At 37.8% G+C, this 21,845-nt stretch overlaps 1 protein-coding gene across 8 annotated transcripts in view; it reads left to right on the forward strand.

Annotated features, from left to right (window-relative positions):
• PDS5B (PDS5 cohesin associated factor B) overlaps window positions 1–21,845 on the forward strand; it is a 189,251-nt gene that overhangs the window by 38,100 nt on the left and 129,306 nt on the right. The window contains exon 2 of one of the 8 annotated variants that reach the window (XM_063595704.1): window positions 9,742–9,823. The exons of 6 other annotated variants lie outside the window; for them this stretch is intronic. The gene's annotated coding sequence lies outside the window, so the exon portion shown is untranslated. Of the gene's footprint in view, window positions 1–9,741; window positions 9,824–21,845 lie in introns of those variants that run through there. One more of the 8 variants, XM_034936561.3, reaches the window with a different exon arrangement.

Consider the following 21,845-nt stretch of genomic DNA (forward strand, 5'->3'; position numbering starts at 1 on the left):
AAAATTTTCATCTGTTTGTCTCTTGGCCCTGCATTTTGGGTAGTTTCTTCAGTTACTGGTTTTTGTAAAACTAGTCGTGTTTAATCTGCTTGACCTGTCCATTGAGGTTTTGAAATCAACAGTTACTTTTCATTAAAGTATTTATTACTGTTCAGTCTCTTGTTAGTTTCAGCAGCCTCTTGTTGCTTGCTGATTTTGTGATTTCATTTTTAAAAGTTTAAACATTCATATTTTGTATTTTGGCAATGAGATTTCAATATCTGAATTCATTGGGGCGTGAATCACTCTTGGTATTTGGTTTTCTTATGTGTTTGTTGGTCCTTGGGAAGGACTCATGTTTTGTTGAGCTTGGTATGTGGAAAATTTGGGTGCCTAAATTGAGGAATTTTTTAACTCCACAGAAGACTTCAGTTTGCTTCTACTGAGAAATTGCTTCTACTGAGAAATAGGATTTGTCATCTACCTGGGAACTTTCTAGAGTCCAAGCTCAATTGGCAAAAGGGCAAATGCTAATATGCACATTTGCCCTTTTGCATCTCCAAGTGCATACTACTTACTGTTCAGGTTTCAATTTACCCTTTTTTTGTGCAGATAAGAGACAGATGGTGAGTGTGGAAATGAAGGTTGGGTGTTGGTAGGTTCTTGTAGATTTTCCTTACTTTTTTGAGCTCAGCAATGTGATAACAGTTTTCTGCTGGATTTATTGGGCCTTTCAGGATATACAGTATTAATATATATATTACTGGAAAAAGATGCTCAGTTTTTAAGCTTTTTCTTTTCATTCATTCGCTCATTCATTTGTTCATTCATTTTGAGACAAGATCTCACTCTGTAGCCCAGGCTGGAGTACAGTGACGTGATCACAGCTCACTGCAGCCTTGACCATCTGGGCTCAAGCGATCCTCCCACCTGAGCCTTCTGAGTAGCTGGGACTACAGGGTGTGAGGTGGCGAGATCATAACTCTCTGCAGCCTTGAACTCCCGGGCTCAAATCATCCTCCTGTCTCAGCCTCCTGAGTAGTTGGGACTATAGGTGTGCTCCACCATGCCTGGCTAACCTATTTTAGTTTTACATATACAAATCTCTGCACATTTCATTGTGACAGCACTAAAAATTAAAAAAAAATTCTTTTGTGTTTTTCTGTATTAATGTTTAATTTTACATAACCTGTTGTGATTCTCAGTTTGTGCACCTCTTTTGGACTATTTGAGTCTCCTGATGTACTTGATTTATCCTGATGGGGTTTTATGTATAAGTGGAATTTCATTTTATTTTAATTAATTTCAGGTATTTTGAGAAGTCATTGAAATAATTTCTTAGGCTAGAGTTTGTAAATCAGGTTTTAATTAAAGTAGAAAACCTCAGAATGAAGTACACACAAGAAGGATATTGTTTAATGAGACATTTTTTTTTCCCTGAGCATATTTATATACTGGGTTGTGTTGCAATTAAAAAAAAAAGTTTGAAATGCATTGTCCTAGCTTTTAGTCTGTGAAGCAGCCCAGACCAGTATTCTTTTTTTTTTTTTTTTTTTTTTTTTTTTTTTTTTGAGACAGGGTCTCGCTTTGTTGCCCAGGCTGGATTGCAGTGGGGAAGATCTTGGCTCACTGCAGCCTCTGCCTCCTGGATTCAAGCGATTCTTGTGCCTCAGCCTCCAGAGTAGCTGGGATCACAGGCACGCACTACCAACGCCTGGCTAATTTTTGTGTTTTTAGTAGGAATGGGGTTTTGCCATGTTGGCCAGTCTGGTCTTGAACTCCTGACCCCGAGTGATCTGTCTGCCTCGGCCTCCCAAAGTGCTGGGATTATAGGCGTGGTCCACTGCACCCAGCCCCAGACCAGTATTCAAGTGAGATGCTTTGTAAAGCTGAGCTGCTCTAATTGAAGGTCTGGGGCACCATAATCCCTTCCCTACTGAGTTGTTGAAGTGCTAGAGGCCCCTGTGAATGCAGTTACAGGTATGGAGGGAGATAAGCCAGACCATGGTCCTATGTTCCTCCTCAACTACAAACAGAACTTTGCTTTTTCTGTATTTTGTAACTAGAATTTAGGGGAGATTTGGCTTGAAAAGAGGGCTCATCTGCTAAAGTGTATTGGAAAACCATTGTTAGATAATCAAGGTTTTAAGGCTGAATTCGACCTTGTCTTTAAATAAACCATTAAATAGGCAACATTTGGGAATTTTTTCTTCTTTAATTATTGTAGTCAGTCTTTAGTTTTGCCTCCTGCTTTTCTAGAACAAAATGTGATGATGAGCCTCCTGTCACCATCCTACTCATTTTTGACATGTTTTCAGTCTTGCTGTTTTTTTTTATTTTCTTTGCCTTGTCTGCAGTGAAGAAAGAGTAAAGATGTTGTACAATTGTGCAACTTACATCTATGAGAATCTCTTATAAATGTACAGTGAGACATTCCCAAATGTTCTGTTCATGGTGTCCTTAGTGTCTCATCATTTTTTCATGGAGCCAAAATAGAATACATAACAGTTCTGTTTTAGTTAGATACAAGTAGCCTAATAAGTATTTATGGTTCAAGAATTATATGTTCAGTCAAATAAAAACATTCCCTTTTTATGCTTAAATAGTGACATATGCTTACTGGTCTGATGTGTGTGCCTGTTGGGCATATGCAGAGTTCTTAAGTCTTGGAATCAGATTGAACACTGCCACCTTTGTTTCCTGTTTTCCATTGATTTCTATCTAGTACTTTTTTTTATCACATCAGCTGTCCCAAAACCTAGCTTCTCAAAGATATATTACCTTCAAAAAGAAGGTAGAACAATGATCTCATTTTCAAGTGGAACTACCTTGAGCTGGTAAGCTTACCTGGTGTCTGACAGATCTTGAGAATAGCTGTATTTTCCTTGAGAACTTAAAATATCCCTCAGTGCCTGTGAATTTGCTGTGATATCTAGGGGACTCTGAGATGTCTTGTTTTACAGTTTGGTAACTGCAGGTGCAGTGCTTTACAGTCTGTACAGTAATTAAGCAGATGGATGCTATCTACATTTTATGGAAGAGAAAATGGAGTCAACTTTGTAGAATTAGCTATAGATATTTGTACAAAGCTGCTCTGTTGAGTTATTTGCATCTCACAAGACAGTATATACTTTATAATTTATTTCTGAATGGTACTTAAAAAATATGTAGTTCATTTCCTGGGTTTTTTTTACTCTTTTTTAGGAAGAAAGTTTTTAAATTTTTTTATGTTTGCAAGGGGGTTGAAAAGAAATATCTTTTTTCTAGCAGAACCATTTTCTGTATTGCAGTTCTTTCCATTGTGATTTGTTTTCCTGGGAAAATGAAGGAAAAAAGAGAAAAATTAATTTGAAAATTAGTAATTGCATTAATGAATCTGTAAAGAACAGATTATATTTAATATTGTTGGAGTGATAAGTATTAAGGATTGCCAAAAACTGCAAGTACATGATATAGTAAGATAATAGAATTGAGAGTTTTAGATCTGGAAGGTGGGATGAGGATAGAGATGAGAGTTGGGTCATCTAATTGAATTCTTGCATACCGTTTGAGATCTTACAGTGGGAGGTGGAGGAGAAAGTAAGAAGGGAGAGAAAGAGAAGTTAGTGGGGAGAAGGAGGAGGAAAGAGGGTGATACTGTATGATTGTATTCTTGTTAAAAGCAGAAGCACTTTTGACATTTCAGAATATTTACTCTCTTGGCTCCTGCCAGAGTATATAATCTAGAATAGATCTGTTGCCCAATCTTTATTTAAAGTTCAGTTTTAAGGGAAAAAAATGTTAATAGAGAACAGCCTTGAAGGATAGGCAATCCATAATACCTATAGATTATTAGTTTTCTTTCTTTAAGGATTGCTTTTAAAAAATACTTTATTACAAATACTTTGAAATAACATATCTACAAGAGATGTCCTTTCTTCCATCCCAAGCTCAAATCATTTCTATATTCCATTTTTACATACTTGCAATAATAATACAGATAATTTTGGGCTAGGTGTGGTGACTCACGCCTGTAATCTTAGCACTTTGGGAGGCTATGGTGGGTGGATCACTTGAGGTCAGGAGTTCGAGACCACCCTGGCCAAGGTGAAACCCCGTCTCTACAAAAAATACAAGCCGGATGTGGTGGCAGGTGCCTGTAATTCCAGCTACTTGGGAGACTGAGGAAGGAGAATTGCTTGAACCTGGGAGGTGGAGGTTGGAGTGAGCCGAGATCGTGCCACTGCACTCCAGTCTGGGCGACACAGAGAGACTCCCATCTCAGGAAAAAAAAAAAAAATTATGCTCTATACTTCCCATTAATTTAATTATGTAGATTTTTTTTTGGTGTTTTTTATTGCCCAATAGGTACTTTTTTGGTGTATGTTATAGTAGTGTTTATTTTACCAAAAATACTATTAAACCCACACGTGAGCACACACATACACACTTGAGTATAATGCCTTTCCCACTCGTTAGTACATTAGTATTATTGGCTAACACTGTTATATTTTTTCTTTGTAATGACTGCATAATATTCCATGGTAAAGATTTACCACACTTCATGTAGCTGTTGTTCCCTTTTCGATGTCAGATTTTTTTTTTCCACTTGTTTTAAACAGTGCTAAGATAAATATTCTAGTACATTTATATTGACATTTTTATTCCTGTGAGAATTGGAAGAGAAGTATTGCTGGGTTGAAGGGAATGTGTCATTAAAATGTAATAGATATTAACACAAATCTTTTCAGAAAGGCTGTAATAATTCACATTTCCAATAACATCTGACAGATCACCGGTTTTCAAATTTTTCTCTGTGAACTTTCTTGACAAGAGAAGTTGGGGATATTGGAATACCCATCACTCAATTCAGCCAGAGCAGCTCTCTTTTAACCTATTTGATATATTGCACATTGTTATAATGTTTTGGTTAGAAGAGTTTGTTTCATGAATAAAATAAGTTTGAAGAATCATTGCTCCGAGTTGTTCGATTTTTTTTTTTTTTAACCTTTTCCTTTTTTTCTAGGTCAAACCAGACATTGAGATCACTGGCTTTTTGGATACCTTGTGTTGGCTGCATTTCTTGTATATTTGGATACCGAGTGTTGGCTACATTGGATACCTTGTGTTGGCTACAATTCTTGTAGAATGTTTTCTACTGAATCATACTTTAAGTACTTTGAATTGTACTTTGGCTTGCATTGAGGGATAAAAAGGGGTGGTTAAAACTCACTTCTGTGTTTATCCTTGTTAGAGTTATCCATTACATTACTCACTGACCCATTAGGTTTCAGCGGGGATGCAGATGTCACATAAAGCTTCACTTCTCCTCAATAGCTCTTAGACAATGTTTATCTTATGGTTGATATTTCTTACTCATCTTATGCCCTTTGATTTATTGGTTTTGTACCTTGCTTACAGGGCTTTTATAGTTTATTTTTGAAATAAACCAAGAAGTTGAGTGTGCTTCTGTGGCCATTTCCAGCCATATAACCATGTAAGCAGGTATGATGTAGTTCTAATTCTGCCATTTGGGAACTTTCTGATCTTGGGCAAAATCAGCGAATTTCTCTTGTCCCAGTTTTCTTCATTTGTTAAAAAATATGGATGATAATAAAATCAGAGTTGATGATTTTCCAAAAACATCTTTCAGCAAATTCAGTGACTAGTTTATAGGCTTTTAATGGGTTACTTAATGAAAGCCAAAAAGAAAAGAAAGAAGATACCCAATTGCATTCAACTAACTGAAAGTGAATGTAGGGGCCAAGACAAGTATAGCTCAAATTTGGAGTTTCCAGGTGTTGTTCTTCAACATCCTTGAGATATTAGAAGCAGTGTTCCTTAACTTTCTTTTTTGACGATAGATGTTAGAGAATACACCACAAGCTCTGCTCCATCTCCCCAGAAGAATGTACATTATCACATGCATGCAAACTCTGTATACTCTTTTAGATGACTATAGATGGTTCATAGACCTCCTGAAGACCATTTATGGGTTTCCTATGTGGAATCTGAGTGTAAGAACAGACCTAGAGCAGTAGTTCTCAGTGTGGGGTGATTTTGCCCTGCAGGGGACACTTGGCAATGTCTGGAGACATTTTTGGTTGTCACAACTGGGGATGGTGATGGTGTGCATGCCCTCCTCATGTCTAGTGAGCAGAGCCCAGGGATGCTGCTGAACATTGTACAATGCACAGGTGCACCCTGACCTCCACTTGCAGTAAAGAATTTTTGGCAAAAAACGTGAGAGTGCTGAGGTTGAGAAGCCCTGATCTAGAGGAAGTGGTGAATGGGATTTCTTTAAAAAATCCTTCAGAAATATAATTGTTCTCTGGTCTTCTTTGATAGTAGTTGGGTAGTAGATAGTGCAAGGTTAAAATCTCTGAGCCTCACTCTGTCTTGAGTATTCTTCCCTCAGGTATTTGCATGGTTTATCATCATTCTTTTTCAGGTTTCCACTCAAATGTCACCTTGTCATAGAGTCCTTTCCAGTCTTTGCAAGCTAAAACAGTTCTCTTCCTTACTTTTTTTTTTTTTTCAGACGGAATCTCACTTCTGTCCAGGCTGGAGTGCAGTGGCGCCATCTCGGCTCACTGTAACCTCCGCCTCCCGGATTCAAGTCATTCTCCTGCCTCAGCCTCCCGAGTAGCTGAGATTACAGGCATGCATCACCATGGCCGGATAATTTTTGTGTTTTTTCTTTTTTTGGTGGAGACAGGGTTTCACCATGTTGGCCAGGCTGGTCTCGAACTCCTGTATCAAGTGATCCACCTGCCTTGGCCTTCCAAAGTGTTGGGATTACAGGCATGAGCCACCACACCTGGCCATCTCTATTGATTCTTTTTTTCTTTTTGAGATGGGGTCTCACTCTGTTGCTTGGGCTGGGGTGCAGTGGTGGGATCGTGGCTCACTGTAGCCTCGACATCCCTAGGCTTAGGTGATCCTCTCACCTCAGCCTCCCGATTAGTTGGGACTAATTTTTTTGTATTTTTTGTAGTGGTGGCGTTTCACCGTGTTGCCCAGGCTGGTCTCAAACTCCTGGGCTCAAGCAGTCCACCTGCCTTGACCTCCCAAAGTGTTAGGATTACAGGCGTGAGCCGTGGCGCTCGGCCCCTATTTTTCTTAACATTTCACATTATCTAACACATACATTGACATTTGTTGTCTGTTTTCCTTCAACTTTAATATAAGCTATGCCACGAGAACAATAATCTTTGGCTTTCTCCTACAGTTATATTCCCCAGTCAACAGTACCTGGGATATAATAGGTGCTCAATAAATATTTGTTGTTGAAAGAATGAATGATCTGAGTCTGTATTGTGGCAAGTTTGATTGTATTGTTTTGGCAGAGCCCAATGTTTTAGAGATCAAAGGTGCAGTAAAGTTGACAGTTTTTTGTGAAAATTAGGAGTTCTTACCTAAGTTGTCAGTTGGATATAGTATAGGCCAGGAATATGTATCTGAAGGCAAAGCCAGGATTTAAGGGAAAAAAAAGTTCTTTGGCTTCTTTACAACACGAATTGAGCACCTGAAGTTGTGTTCTAAACTGTTTTCTAAACTTGTCTGACCATAGGAATTGTCTGAGACACTCCTTAAAAATGGCAGAATCTGAAGCTTCTCCCCACACCTCCTGAATCAAAATTTCTAGAGGAGGAACCAGGATATCCTTATTAAAAACAAAGAGGGAAAGAATATCTTCAACAGATGACACTGGGACAACTGGATTTCCACATGCAAAAGAATTAAGTTGGACCTCTCCTTCACATAGTAGATAAAAATGAGCTCAAAATGATCAATGATGTAAATATAAGATTTAAGCCTGTATACTTTTAGAAGAAAATATGGGGGTAGAATTTTATGAACCTGAATTTATTAGCACAAACAATAAAAAATATATATTGGACTTTATAAAAATTAAAAACTTTTCTGCATCAAAGGACATAAGAAAATGAAAACACAACCTACAGAAGAAAATATTTGCAAGTCATATCTTTAAGAAGGATTTAATGTCCGGAATATATAAAGAACTACAGGTCAATGACAAAAAGACAACCTAATTTAAAAGTGAGCAATGATCTTGAATAGACATTTTTCCAAAGATACACAAATGACCTGTAAGCACATAAGATACTCAACACCATTAATCATTAGGAAAATGAAAATCAAAAACATAATGAGGTTACACTGCATACCTACTAGGATGGCTATAAAAAAAACAAAACCAGAAAATAACTGTTGAAGAGGATGTGGAAAAATTGGAGCCCTCATTTGCTGATGTAGCTAGCTGCTGCTGTGAGAAACAGTTTGGTGGTTCTTCAAAAGCTAATCATAAAGTTACCATAAACTTAGCAATTCCACTGCTAGCTGTATGCTGAAAAGATTTGAACAGGGACTCAAATGGGTATTTGTACAGCAGTGTTTATTGCAGCACTGTTCACAGTAGCCAAGAATGGAAACCAAGTGTCCACCAGCAGAAGAATGGATAAACAAAATGTGGTATACACATATAATATTCAGTCATACAAATAATTGAAGCTCTGGGCCAGGCGTGGTGGCTCACATCTGCAATCCCAGCACTTTGGGAGGCTGAGGCGGGCGGATCTTGAGGTCAGGAGATCGAGACCATCCTGCCCAACATGGTGAAACCCCGTCTCTACTAAAATACAAAAATTAGCCAGGCGTGGTGGCGCACGCCTGTGGTCCCAGCTACTCAAAAGAATTTAAGCTCTGATAAGTGCTGTAACAGGATGAACCTGAAAATACACTCAGTGAAATTTGACAGAAAAGGACAAATACTGTGATTCTACTTACATGAGGCACTTAGGGATAGGCAAATTTATAGAGACAGACAGTAGAAGTTACCAGGGGCTGGGGAAAAGAGGGCATGGGATGTTATTGCTTAATGGTTACAAGTTTCTTTCTGTTTTGGGTGATGAAAAAGTTTTGGAAATGGTAGTGGTTGCACAATATTGTAAATATGATTAATAATGTCACTTAATTGTACATTTATAAATGGTAGATTTTATGTTACATATATTTTACACAAAAAAAGTATTAGATCTAAAACTATTGAATTGTACACTCTAAAAGATGAATTATTTGATATGTGAATTCTATCTTAATAAAACTATTTAAGAAAACAAAAACAAAACCAGCTATCCGTGTTTGGACAACACTGTCACAAAACAAAGTTGTTGATTTTAGCCAGGAAGCATATAAGGTAGATGTAATCAGTGAGACTAGATTTAGATTAGATTTAGTAATATTAATCCGTATGCAGTCCCTCAAAACTAATGTCTTTCAGGAATATATCCAGTGTTTATGTACTATAATGATTTTGTTAAGTTTTCCCCATTATAGGGAAATTTATTGAGAAACTTATCAAATTAAACTTTTTGGTGGACTTGACATCCTAATTTTTCTTACAACCCCTCCCCCAGTTTACTCATTATTAATATTTTGTTTACAAGATATATAACTTTGTAAGCAGATTTGTTGATTATTTGTTTATCTTTATGGATACTGTGTTACTTTTAATGAGGTAGAATTAACAGTTGTACTCTCATTTGTCCTGTATACAGTATGGTACATTGGGTCCCTACATATCAATATGGGTGGTACTTTTATGCCCATTTTATTGTCATCTTAGAGAGCTACATTGTAATGTTATGCAATACCTCCTGGATTTTACTTCTGTCTCAATCTCTTTTCTCCTACTAAACTATACTTCTCTCCTGTTTTCTGTTATATCCTCTCTTCAAATACTCTTATGTTATCTTCCAGTTGTTCAGAGCTTCCTGTTACTGCTTCAGTGAGCCTCTTGCAGTCCCTCATAGATTCCTGCAGTCTTCCTGTGTTCTAGCTGGTATGTCTTTGTCTTTGGAAATTCTCTAAAATACAAATCTCATTTCTCTTTAAATTTCTTAGAAAAGAAAGAAAAAAAATGACAACTGCCTTATGTGATAATGACCAGACTCCTTATCAGAGACTTAAAGCCTTAGATTAACTGGTCCCGATTTCTTTTATAACACCTTCACCAATATGTGCACATGTATATGTACATGCACAGAATCTAGTTGATTCACTTTTGTTTCAGTACTTTTTTCCTTTTTATTCCAATTAGTATCATTTTGTTTATCCATTCACCAGTTAATAGACATTTGGATTGTTTGTTCTTTTGGGGCATTATGAATAATACTGCCATGAATATTCTGGTAAAAGTCTTTGTGTGGATATAGGTTTTCTCTTGGATGGACACCTAGAAGGGGAATTGCTAGGTCATATTGTAAGTTTACATTTAACTTTTTTTTTTTTTTTTTGAGAACAGTGTCTTACTCTGTCACCCAGGCTAGAGTGCAGTGGTGCGATCTCAGCTTACTGCAACCTCCACCTCCAGGGTTCAAGCAATTCTCCTGCCTCAGCCTCCCGAGTAGCGGGGATTACAGCGCCTGCCACTGCGCCTGGCTAATTTTAGTATTTTTAGTAGAGATGGAGTTTCACTATCTTGGTCAGACTGGTCTCTAACTCCTGACCTTGTGATCCACCCGCCTCGGCCTCCCAGAGTGCTGGGATTACAGGCATGAGCCACCGTGCCCAGCCAACATTTAACCTTTTAAGATACTGTGAAACGTTTTTCAAAAATGGCTGCAGCATTTTACATTCCCATAAAATATGAGGGGTCCAGTTTTTTCACAACCTCAGCAATATTTCTTACTGCCTTTTTTTTTTTTTTTTTTTTAAAGAGGCAGGGCCTTACTCTGTCACCTAGGCTGGAGTGCAGTAACTTGATGATAGCCTTGAACTCCTGGGCTCAAGCCATCCTCCTGCCTCAGCCTCCTGAGAAGCTAGGACTACAGGCATGCACTACCATGTCCAGCCAATTACGTTTTTTTTTTTTTTTTTTGTGGAGATGGGGGGTTCTCACTGTATTGCCCAGGCTGGTCTAGAATTCCTGCCCTCAAGTGACCCTCCTGCCTTGGCCTCCCAAAGTGCTGGGATTACAGGTGTGAGCCACTATGCCTGGCCTTTTTTTTTTTTTTTTTTTTTTTTTTTTTTTAAAAGACGGAGTCTTGCTCTGGTGCCAGGCTGGAGTGCAGTGGCGTGATCTTGGCTCACTGCAACCTCTGCCTCCCGGGTTCAAGTGATTCTCCTGCCTCAGCCTCCGAGGTAGCTGGGATTACAGGTGCGTACCACCACGCCCAGCTAATTTTTGTATTTTTAGTAGAGATGGGGTTTCACCATGTTGGCCAGGATGGTCTTGATCTCTTGACCTCGTGATCTGGCCGCCTCAACCTCCCAAAGTGCTGGGATTACAGGCGTGAGCCACTGTGCCTGGCCTGGCCTTTTTAATTAGTGCCATTGTAGTCGCCTACTTAAGCTAAAATATCTTTGTGCCTTGAGTTTCTGGTTGGGCTAATGTTTTTGTTCAGTTTGCTCCGATTTTTTAGTATTCTGACTTTTTTTTTTTTTTTTTTTTTTGAGGCAGAGTCTTGCTCTGTCGCCCAGGCTGGAAGTGCAGTGGCGCTATCTCGGCTCACTGCAAGCTCCGCCTCCTCGGTTCACGCCATTCTCCTGCCTCAGCCTCCCGAGTAGCTGGGACTACAAGTGCCCGCCACCACGCCTGGCTAATTTTTTTGTATTTTTAGTAGAGACGGGGTTTCACCGTGTTAGCCATGATGGTCTCGATCTCCTGACCTTGTGATCTGCCTCCCTCGGCCTCCCAAAGTGCTGGGATTACAGGCGTGAGCCACCGCTCCAGGCCTAGTATTCTGATTCTTAATTTCCAATTCAGCATTCCCTAAAGAGCCTGAAGTAAAAACGAGAAAACTTGACCTCTTGTCATTGCTCTGCCACTTACTACAGGGTGACTGTATGCGAGTTCGTCAGCTTTCTGAACTACATTTTCTTCATCTGTAACATAGGGATGATTCCTACTTTTATAGAATTTTGAAGGAAAATGTGTGCATGAAAGAGCTTTGAAAACCATGATCTGTTTTTAAAAAATTAAAGCTGTCATGCTTACGTATATAAAGTATCAGAAATGCTTACAGAGATAGTAGGCAGAATTAGCACTATATTGTAGTGTTAAGGCATTTGTTACTAAACTTGGCATGTAAATTTCCTCATGGAGCTTTTTTCATATGGAAGTGTTTGGGTCTGATTATTAGAGGATTCAGCAGTGCACCAGAGATGGAAAACCATTAGGTTAAGGGCATAGGCTTTGGAATCAGATATGGCTCAATTTAAGTTCAGTTGTTGATAACTTTAGCATAGTTATTTAACCTCTTTGAACCTCAGTTTTCTTGTTTATAAATGGGCATAATTATATAGTTCATCTTAGTAAGAACATTTATTCAGCTTTTGCTTTTTAACCTGCATTGTGTTATGCATTAGGTATGTAGCAGTGAACAAATTAGGATCCCTAAACTTTTCTCATATAGTTTACAGTTCAGAAGGGGAAACACATTAGAGAATTTGTATTTACATTTATGATAAATTCTTTGAAGCAAAAGTGCAGGGGTGGTGTGAGAGCGTGCAGTCGAGATTTTATTTAGACTGAGTAGATTTGGGACAGCTTCCCTGATTGACAGGTGAGACTTGAAAGAGCAGTGTTAGCCAGGCATGAGGGCTAGAGAAGAGAAAAAGTTTATTGAAGCAGAAGGAATAGCACACCCTGAGACAGAAGGATCTTGGTTTAGTGTCTTCAAGGAATAGAGATGTGACTGGAGTGTAATGAGCAAATGGTCAGATTAGTATTTTTGGAACTTATTCGAAGGGCAGTGAGAACCTACTTAAGAATTCTAAGTAAGGCAGTGATATGAAGAGATTAGCTTATTAAGATCATTCTGGTTGCTCTCTGAAGAATGAGTTGGATGTGGCGTAGATTTATGTGTGGTGAAGTAATGGCTAAATAAGGGTTGATTTCATTTACATTTTGCAAGGTAGCATTTATAGGACTTGATTGTTGATTGTAAATATTGAAAGGGAATTGCCAAGCTTCATTCCCAGAGAACTGTGAGGAAGAAATGGGTACATGAAGGCAACACACACTGAAGAGGGAGAGGAATGAAGAATGAGGATTTTTTTGGAGGGAGAAAAAAATTGGGAGACCTTTTGTTTAGTTTTGAGTATCTTGAGTTCGCGGTATCTTTGAGAATACCCAAGTGGAAATGTTAAGTAGACAATTGTATGTGCGGACTGGAGTTGAAAAGAGAGATCTTTATGGAGTATGTATTAAAAGAAAGCTTAGGGCAAAAGCCTTGGGAGAAGAACGTAAACAGTAAAAAGAGAATTGAGCTCTGATGAGTTAACTGATATTTGGAGGTTGAGTAGAAGAGAAGTCAACAAAGGAGACAGGAATGACCAGTAAGGTAGGAAAAAATCAGGAAAAGGCAATGTGTTACTAGAAGAAACAAAAGGAAAATAATGTTTCAAGGAGGAGGCTGCGGTCAACTGTGTATCATACTGCTGAGATGAATAAAATAAGGATTAGAAAAGTGTTCACTTGATTTGGCAACATAGAGGTCAACTGATGACTTTTAGTTAGCTTTTACTGCATAACAAATCACCCGAAGACTGACTTACTGAAAACAACTGTTCCTAATTGTGTATATTGGCAATTTGGGTTTGGCTTATCTGGGTGGTTCTACTGATCCGGACCAGGCTTAGCTGATTTTAGCTGGGGTTGCTTATGCATCTACAGATATGCCTCTGTGGTCACCCGGTGATTTGGTTAGGGCTGGCTTGTTCATGATGACCATGGCTGGGACAATGTGCCTCTGTGCATATACGTTCTAATTTTCCATTGGGATAGCTTGGACTTGCCGACATCTCCATAGCAGAATTCCAAGAGCAGTAGGTAAGCTAACCCAGAGCACAAACATTTACTAAACTTCTCAATGTCCCATTGCCTAAAAGAGTCATAACGCCATCTCAGATTCTAGGTCTGAAAAAACACTTTTATTTCTTGATGGGAGGAGCAGCAAAGTCACATTGTAAGGGTGTAGATACAAGGAATGGAAAAATTTGTTGTCATTTTTTGCAATCTGCTAGTGACTGCGGCAAAAGCATTTTGCTGATGAGGTGGAGTGTGCGGGTGGGGAACTCTTTGGAAGCCAGGTTGGATTAATATGAATAGTGAATGGGAATTGAAAGTAGATAGTATAGATTACTCTTTGAGAAGCTTGTCTGTGAAGGTAATTTGGGAGAGAGGACAATACCTGAGGCAGGGGAGGTATTTGTAGTCTAAGCAGGTATGTTGTATTTTCTTTCGCTTCCTGCCTGAATGCCTTCCATCCATCCAATAACAGAATATATTTGAATGCTGAGAGAAAGTATCTAGTAGACACAGAGGATGCTGATACGGGGGAAAGAGGAGATAACTAATCAAGTAAAAGTCTTTGAGTAGAGGATGGGATTTTGTGTGCTTATGAAGGGGTTAGTGTTTTGATGTGAGGAGGGCTATTTCCTTTCTGGTATTAGGGAAGAGGGAGGGAAGGAAGGAATGGGGAAGGAGGGAAGGGAGGGAATGGGTGCAAATGTACATAGGCATGTAAATTGGGTAATAAGAGGCTGAGGGTTTCCGTTTGATGGCGCTTCTGTTTTCTCAATGAAGCAGCAGCAGTCTACATGGGGGCGTGGGGCGGGGGTGGCGTTGTACAAGAATGTGTGTTGGAGATTTGACGTGAATAGAAAAATTCGTAATTTTATCCACTCCCCCCACCCCCCACAATGGGATATCAAGTTGACTACTGACCAGAGAAATACTAATCACTCAATAAATGAGAGATATTATCACTATTAATATACAAGAATTACTTTAAAGAGATTCAACAGAACACTTTCTGTGCGGTTAGAAACTGATGCAGGTCGAGATATTCCAGGGCCTGGGGCTCCTTTTCTGTTTGAGCCAGTTAAACTTTAGTATCTTCCATAACATTGATGGTCCTTAAAAAATGATGTAGGCAAGTGACCATGTTTGCCCTTTTACAAATAAACATTAACAAAAATATGTATTCAAAGAAAGGGTCCAGTTTCTAAAAGAACTTCCTAAAGTATTCACCGTCACTGTTTTACCAGAACAAATAAGGAATAACATAAATACACTGATTTTGAATTAATAAAGATTAATTCAAGCTGCATGGTAGATTAGTCAAAAAATTGTATGTTGAAAAAGGCAGCTTTTTGTTTAAACAGTTGGAAAATATGTAAACAGGGCTTTCAAGTTGTATGCTTAGGGGAGAATAGCATAATTTACTTAGCCTTTTTTCTCGTAGGAAAAACTCCCATTAGATTTTTGGTTGTCCCTCAACAAGAATAAGCTAAACTTCTTACACTGTTTAATTATTGTGTACTGAAGAGTTGTCTTTATGGAGGGCACCATCTGCTGGTTGCAAGAGGTAGCAGTTGTGGCGAAGACTGCCTTCTGTAGTTATATCAGACTCTTTACAAAATCTTATGTTTTCCTTTGAATTCCACCTCAAACCTGGAGTGAAATCCCAGAAGGAAAAACAGCTTTAAATTAACATGGCCCAGTATGGATTCTAGTAGTGGTTTGATTTGATTTCTGTGACTGTGAATTTTTAAGAAAAATCACCATGAAACTGGCAGATGCCAGTCTTTATTTGTTGATTTGGATGCCTAAATCAACTAAAAAATAGGATTGCTTATTGTTATGATTGCTCTTGCTCTTTAGTCAGTACTTTGTTTTCCTTTTCTATTCAGTGAAAATATCTTACATATTTTTTACTACAGTCTCTTGTTTAGTTACATCTATGAACATTTATTTATGTCTGATAATATTAAAGAATGACCATTTCATTGATTTTTCTTGTACTCAGTGTGATTAAAAGATTCTCATATATTTAATTAATGATCATTTTATTTGAACTTTAAAAAAATCTTTAGTATTAGAATATTTTCTTTTCTTTTTTCTTTTTGAGATGAAATCTCGCTGTCTCACCCATGCTGGAGTGCAATGGCACGATCTCAGCTCACTGCAACCTCCACCTCCCAGGTTCAAGTGATTCTCTGGCCTCAGCCTCCCGAGTAGTTGAGACTGCAGGCATGCGCCACCATGCCCAGCTAATATTTGTATATTTAGTAGAGATGGGGTTTCGCCATGTTGTCCTGGCTGGTCTCAAACTCCTGACCTCAGGTGATCTGCCCACTTTGGGCTCCCAAAGTGCTGGGATTACAGGCGTGAGCCACTGTGCATGGCCTAGTATTAGAATATTTTCTTATGCTTACTGTTCATGCTGAACATAAAAATGTAAATATAATAATATGCATATGATAATTTTTGAACTGAATTGTTTTCTGAAAATGCTTGTTTCAAATAACCCTTTGAAAGAAGGGAAATTCTAGGTTATAGTTTTACTATAAATTGGTGGTAAATTTAAAGTTTATATTTTTTAAATGGAGAAACTGATAAATCAGCACATTGTTGGCCAGGCGTGGTGGCTCACGCCTGTAATCCCAGCACTTTGGGAGGCCGAGGCAGGCAGATCATGAGGTCAGGAGATCGAGACCATCCTGGCTAACACAGTGAAACCCCATCTCTACTAAAAAAATACAAAAAATTAGCCAGGCGTGGTGGCGAGCTCCTGTAGTCCCAGCTACTCGGGAGGCTGAGGCAGGAGAATGGCGTGAACCCGGGAGGCGGAGCTTGCAGTGAGCCGAGATCACGCCACTGTACTCCAGCCTGGGTGACAGAGTGAGACTCCGTCTCAAAAAAAAAAAAAAAAAAAAAAAATCACATTTTTCTGTAATATACTATAGTTTATAAAATAGAGTCTGATATAGGCCAGTTTTATATGACTATTTTCTAAGTGCAGTTATTTTTCATTTTTTGTTTGCTCTACCTTAATAGTGAATGGTTGAGATTCCCCAAAGATGAAAGGAACTATTATATGTCAAATCATTTATTTGACATTCTGTTTAAGGAGCAGCTCTGTATCAATACCTGTTTTTCATTGACTTAATGATACCCTCTTCTTCTGTGTTGCTCCTTTTCTGCTTCCTCTTTTTTCTTTTCACCTTTTTCTTATCTCGTAATTTGGTATTCATTCCCATCATTTTCTGGACACTTTTTTCTCAAATATCCTGTCAAGTTCAAGGGAGTATTTGCTGAGGTCATTTTGTATGTTTTCACTGAGGGTGATCATCACTATATATCACCCCTCCATCTTCAAACATTTTTGCCTAGGTTTTTGTAATACCACTATATATCACCCCTTCATCTTCAAACATTTTTTCCATAGATTTTTGTAACAATTACTCTCATTTTTCTAAAGCCATTTTCTTGACTTTCTTCTGTTTTCCTTCTTTATCTCCCCTGTGGGCTCCCACCACCCCAATCACCATAGGTATTTCATTAAGGTTTAGTGTTGGTATCTCAGCTCACCCTACTCATTTTCTTTACTCATCTTGTAAACCCATAAAGCATGAACAATAAATTGTTCTAAAAATATTTTCTCATTTTACACTTTTTTTCTAGAACTTTAGATGTATAATCTACAGTTGCCTTCTAGAGCAAACTTTATTTTTCCCAAGACTTAATCTCTCTCTCTGGGTTTTCCCCCATCTCCATTACAACGAGGGCAGAGCTCTTTCTTGTACATTTGCTCATCATTGTATTCCTAGTACTTAGTGTATTGCACCAAACAAATTCTCAATAAATATTTAAATAAATGGCCTTCTAGGGGGGGTTTCGAATCTTATAATCATGTTCTGCTTCTCTGGTATAATCATTCATAAGTCGTTGAATCAGTTTTCTTGTTTTGTAGTCATTGCCTACAGTCAGTTCCTCATTACTTCTTTCTTGGAATTTTGCAGTAGTTTTCTAACTTGTTTTAATTTCTCCTGTGTCTAGCTCTACTTTTTGCTGTAACCATAATTTCTTCGAATAGTTCTGGTCGTTCATTCATTCATTATTTCCTGAGTGCCTACTACTGATAGTAGCTATTATATGCGATAGATGCTAGCAGATAGATGCTAGCATAATTGTTATATGCTACTTTTCTTAAGGAGCTTACAGTCTAGTGGGAGAGACAAAGATAGCAATAAGTACAATAGATACAGTGTGATAAATGCTAATTGTAGTAGGTTCAAAGTGTGACTAGCTGTAGGGGAGGAGCCTAGCTCTGCCTGGTTGAGGTCAGAAAAAGTTAAAATGAGACTTTAAGGTCTATAGAGTTTGCTTAGTAGACAAGGGCCAGTATGTTTTACTCATAGGAAAAACAACCTGTGTATATTCACAGAGGTGTTTCAAACCTCTCCTTACAATGCGGTTGATAAGACTCAAGTGCAAATTGAGTAACCTCCCTCTTTGTTGTCTCTTTATTTTTTCCGTCTTAGCTCCCTTTACTTCCTTCCACCTTTTCCTTCAGTCATACTTCTGGTCCAGTAACTGAAATTTGCTCTCTGAGATTTATTCAGAATGTTTTTTTCTGTCTTTTTATTCTCTGTATTATTACCACTTTACCCCTGTCCACTTACAGAAGTGGTTTTTCTTTCAGTCTTATTTTTTCCAAGCTTGTTGTTTATTTCTGTTAGGATAATTTCAGAATCAACTGTGATTCACTTATTTAGGGGAATGTCTGTTTCTCTTCATGGATTTTGAGACCCATTTTACATGTTTTGCTCTGTAGTTTCTGCTGTTGTGTTCTGCATATGAGGCGCTTGATAAATTTTTGGTTACATGGATGAGTATATTTTACAAGGTCACTCTGTCTACATTGTATAGCTGTGGTCTGTGGCCATATTCATGTATTTGTTTTTATGAATCATGAACAGCTTTTGTCTCTGAAATAAGGCAGAGAGACTTTCTTCCACTCCAGACTCAGTGGAAGAGAAGCCTATCACATTTATCAATCTTTCCCTGGAGTGCTTTGTCCTAGGCATTGGCTGAGTATCTTCTTTGGTTGAAGGAATGTAACTATGAACTTGGTTCTTGCTAGTGTTTTTCCTAACCTGAAGTCATGCAGCTATTCTCTTTTATCATATTCTAAAAGCTTTTAATACTTTGCCTTTATATTTGTTACTGTACCTCGAATTCATTTTGTATATGGTGTGAAATATAGGTACAGTGTCCTTTTTAAAAAACATAGATATGAAAGTGTCTTCAGAACTTTTTATTGTATTCTCTCTGTTCTTTCCTGTTATCGCTACCACTTTTTTTCATATACAGTTGCGTACCACACAACTTTTCTGTCAGTGATGGGCTGCATATATGATGGTGGTTCCATAAGCTTATGATACTGTATTTGTACTGTACCTTTTCTATGTTTAGATACATTTAGATACACAGATACTTACCATTGTGTTACGGTTGTGTACAGTATTCAGTACAGTAACATACTGTACAGGTTTGTAGCCTAGAAGCAATAGGCTATACCATATAGCCTAGGTATGTAGTAGTCTGTTCCATTTAGGTTTGTGTAAGCACACTGTATGATGTTTGCACAACAAAAAAATTCCCCAACAACGTATTTATTAGAATGTATCCCATCATTAAGTGATGTATGACTATGTACAGGAGGAACACAGATTTTTGGATGTTAATCTTGTATCCTGGAACCTTGATGAACTAGTAGTTTATTTTTTGTAGATTCCTTTGGCATCTTCTGTGTAGATAATCATGTTGTCTGGATGTAGGGACAGTTTCTTTTCCAATATGTATGCTTTTTATTTTCTGTTTCTTTGTGTGCTGCCTAGGGCTTCTAGCATTATATTGAATAAAAGTGCTGAGAGTAGACATCCTTTCTTTGTTTCTGATCTTAAAGGGGAAGCATTTAGTCTTTTACCATTAAGTATTTGTGTTACCTCTTGTTACCTGTTGGTGACTTATGCTTGTTATGGATGTCCCTGACTTATGGTGGTTTGACTTAGGACAATTTTTTGACTTTATGATGGTGTGAAGGCAATACACATTTGGTATGTTTCTTGACATATGATAGAAATGCACTTTTGGCTTAATTATATTTTAAATTTACAATGGGTTTATTGGGACGTAACCTTATTGTAAGTTGAGGAACATCTCTATATTGATGTTTTTTACTTTTCATCCTTGCTAAACTCAGTCTTAATAATTCACATGTTTTATCTGTAAATCCTTTTAAAGTTTTTATATATGTAAACATATCTGTGAATAACGACTGGTTCATTTTAAATCCTTATACCCTTTATTTCTTTTTCTTTCCCTCCTTTGTTGATTAGCATCTTTATTGCAGTGTCAAATTAAAAAAAAAGTGATGATAGTAGGTATGTTCCTGTAGTTCCTGAACACAAAGCTTTTAATGGATTGTCAGTAAACATTATTTATGCTGTAGGATGTTTATAGCATCCTACTTATCTCAGATAAAGGAAACTTTCACCCAATTCTTAGTTTACTAAACTTGTTTCTTGTTCCGTTTTTGTTTTACAGTCATGAGTTGTTGAATTTACCAAATTTTTCTTAATTTATTGAGATTTGAAAAAATCTGTTTAGTATATAATTTAAATATGATTTTCTTTTTAAGCCTGTTGATGTGATGAATTTAACCTTGCCTTCCCGGGATAAACACTTATGAATATGTTGCTGCATTTGGTTTCCTAATGTTTTGTTTAGGAGTTTTGCATTTAGATTAAGATTTGTCTGTGATTTATTTTCTCTGATTGTTCTTTTCTTTTTTCTTTTCCTTTTTCAGATACAGACTCTCACTGTGTTGCCTAGGCTGGAGTGCAGTGGCACAATCATAGCTCACTGCATCCTTGAACTCCTGGCCTCAAGTGATCTTGTCACCTCAACTTGGCTAATTTTTTATTCATTTTAATTTTTTTGTAGGGGCAAGATCTTGCTTTGTTGCCCTGGCTGGTCTTGAACTCCTGGCTTTAAGCAGTCTTACTGCCTCAGCCTTCCAAAGTGCTGGGATCACAGACAGGAGCCATTGTGCCTGGCCTCTGATAGTTCTCATTGGGTTTTGTTGTCAGAGTTATGCTAATTAGTTGCTTAAAACTAGTTGGGAAGGATTCCCTTGTTTTTCATTTCTTGGAACTATTTGTATGACATGGGAAATATTTCTTCCTTTATTTGACAGGACTCACTAGTAAAGCCATCTAGACTTGGATATTTTTCCTTGTGGAAAGATCTGTTAATGATTGATTTTGTTTCTTAATCATTTTTTTTCTTTCTTGAGTTAGTTTTGGTAATAAGATGTAGTTTCTCAGCTTTATCTACATTTTCAAATGTTATATTATCAAATTTATAAGATTGACCTGTGATTTTTGACTTTGTTGATCCTACACTTGTTTTCTTTTGATTCATTGATTATTAAGAAGTGCTTTAAAAAATTTAAATGTCTGGAGCTTTTCTTGTTATCTGTTTTGTTAAGCTTTTTGTTGAAGTATAACATACATTCAGGAAAGTGCAAAACTTATGTCTTTAGCTCTATATGACTTCACAGAAAGTGAAAATACTTGTGTAACTAGCACCTTAGAAGTATCTTTTCACCCCTTTTTCCGTTAACATTTGTCTCCCAAAACATCACTGTCCTGACTTTTACTGTCATAGATTAGGTTTCTCTGTTTTCGAGCTTATAAATGTAATCATACTCTTATGTAGTGTTTTGTGTCTGGCTTCTTTCACTTTGATGTGTGTGTGTGGGTGTGTGTGTGGGTGTGTGGGTGTGTGGGTGTGTGGTGTGTGGTGTGTGTTGAGACAAGGTCCGCTCTGTCATTCAGGCTTGAGTGCAGTGGTGTGATCATGGCTTGCTGTGGCTTTGACTTCCTGGGCTTAAGCAGGACTTCCACCTCAGCTTCCCGGGTAGCTGGGACCACAGGTGCACACCACTATGCTTGGCTAATTTATTTTTATTTTTTGTAGAGATGAGGTCTCACTGTATTGCCCA

Source organism: Pan paniscus, chromosome 14, assembly GCF_029289425.2.
Source record: "Pan paniscus chromosome 14, NHGRI_mPanPan1-v2.0_pri, whole genome shotgun sequence".
NCBI classification, from domain to species: Eukaryota; Metazoa; Chordata; class Mammalia; order Primates; family Hominidae; genus Pan; species Pan paniscus.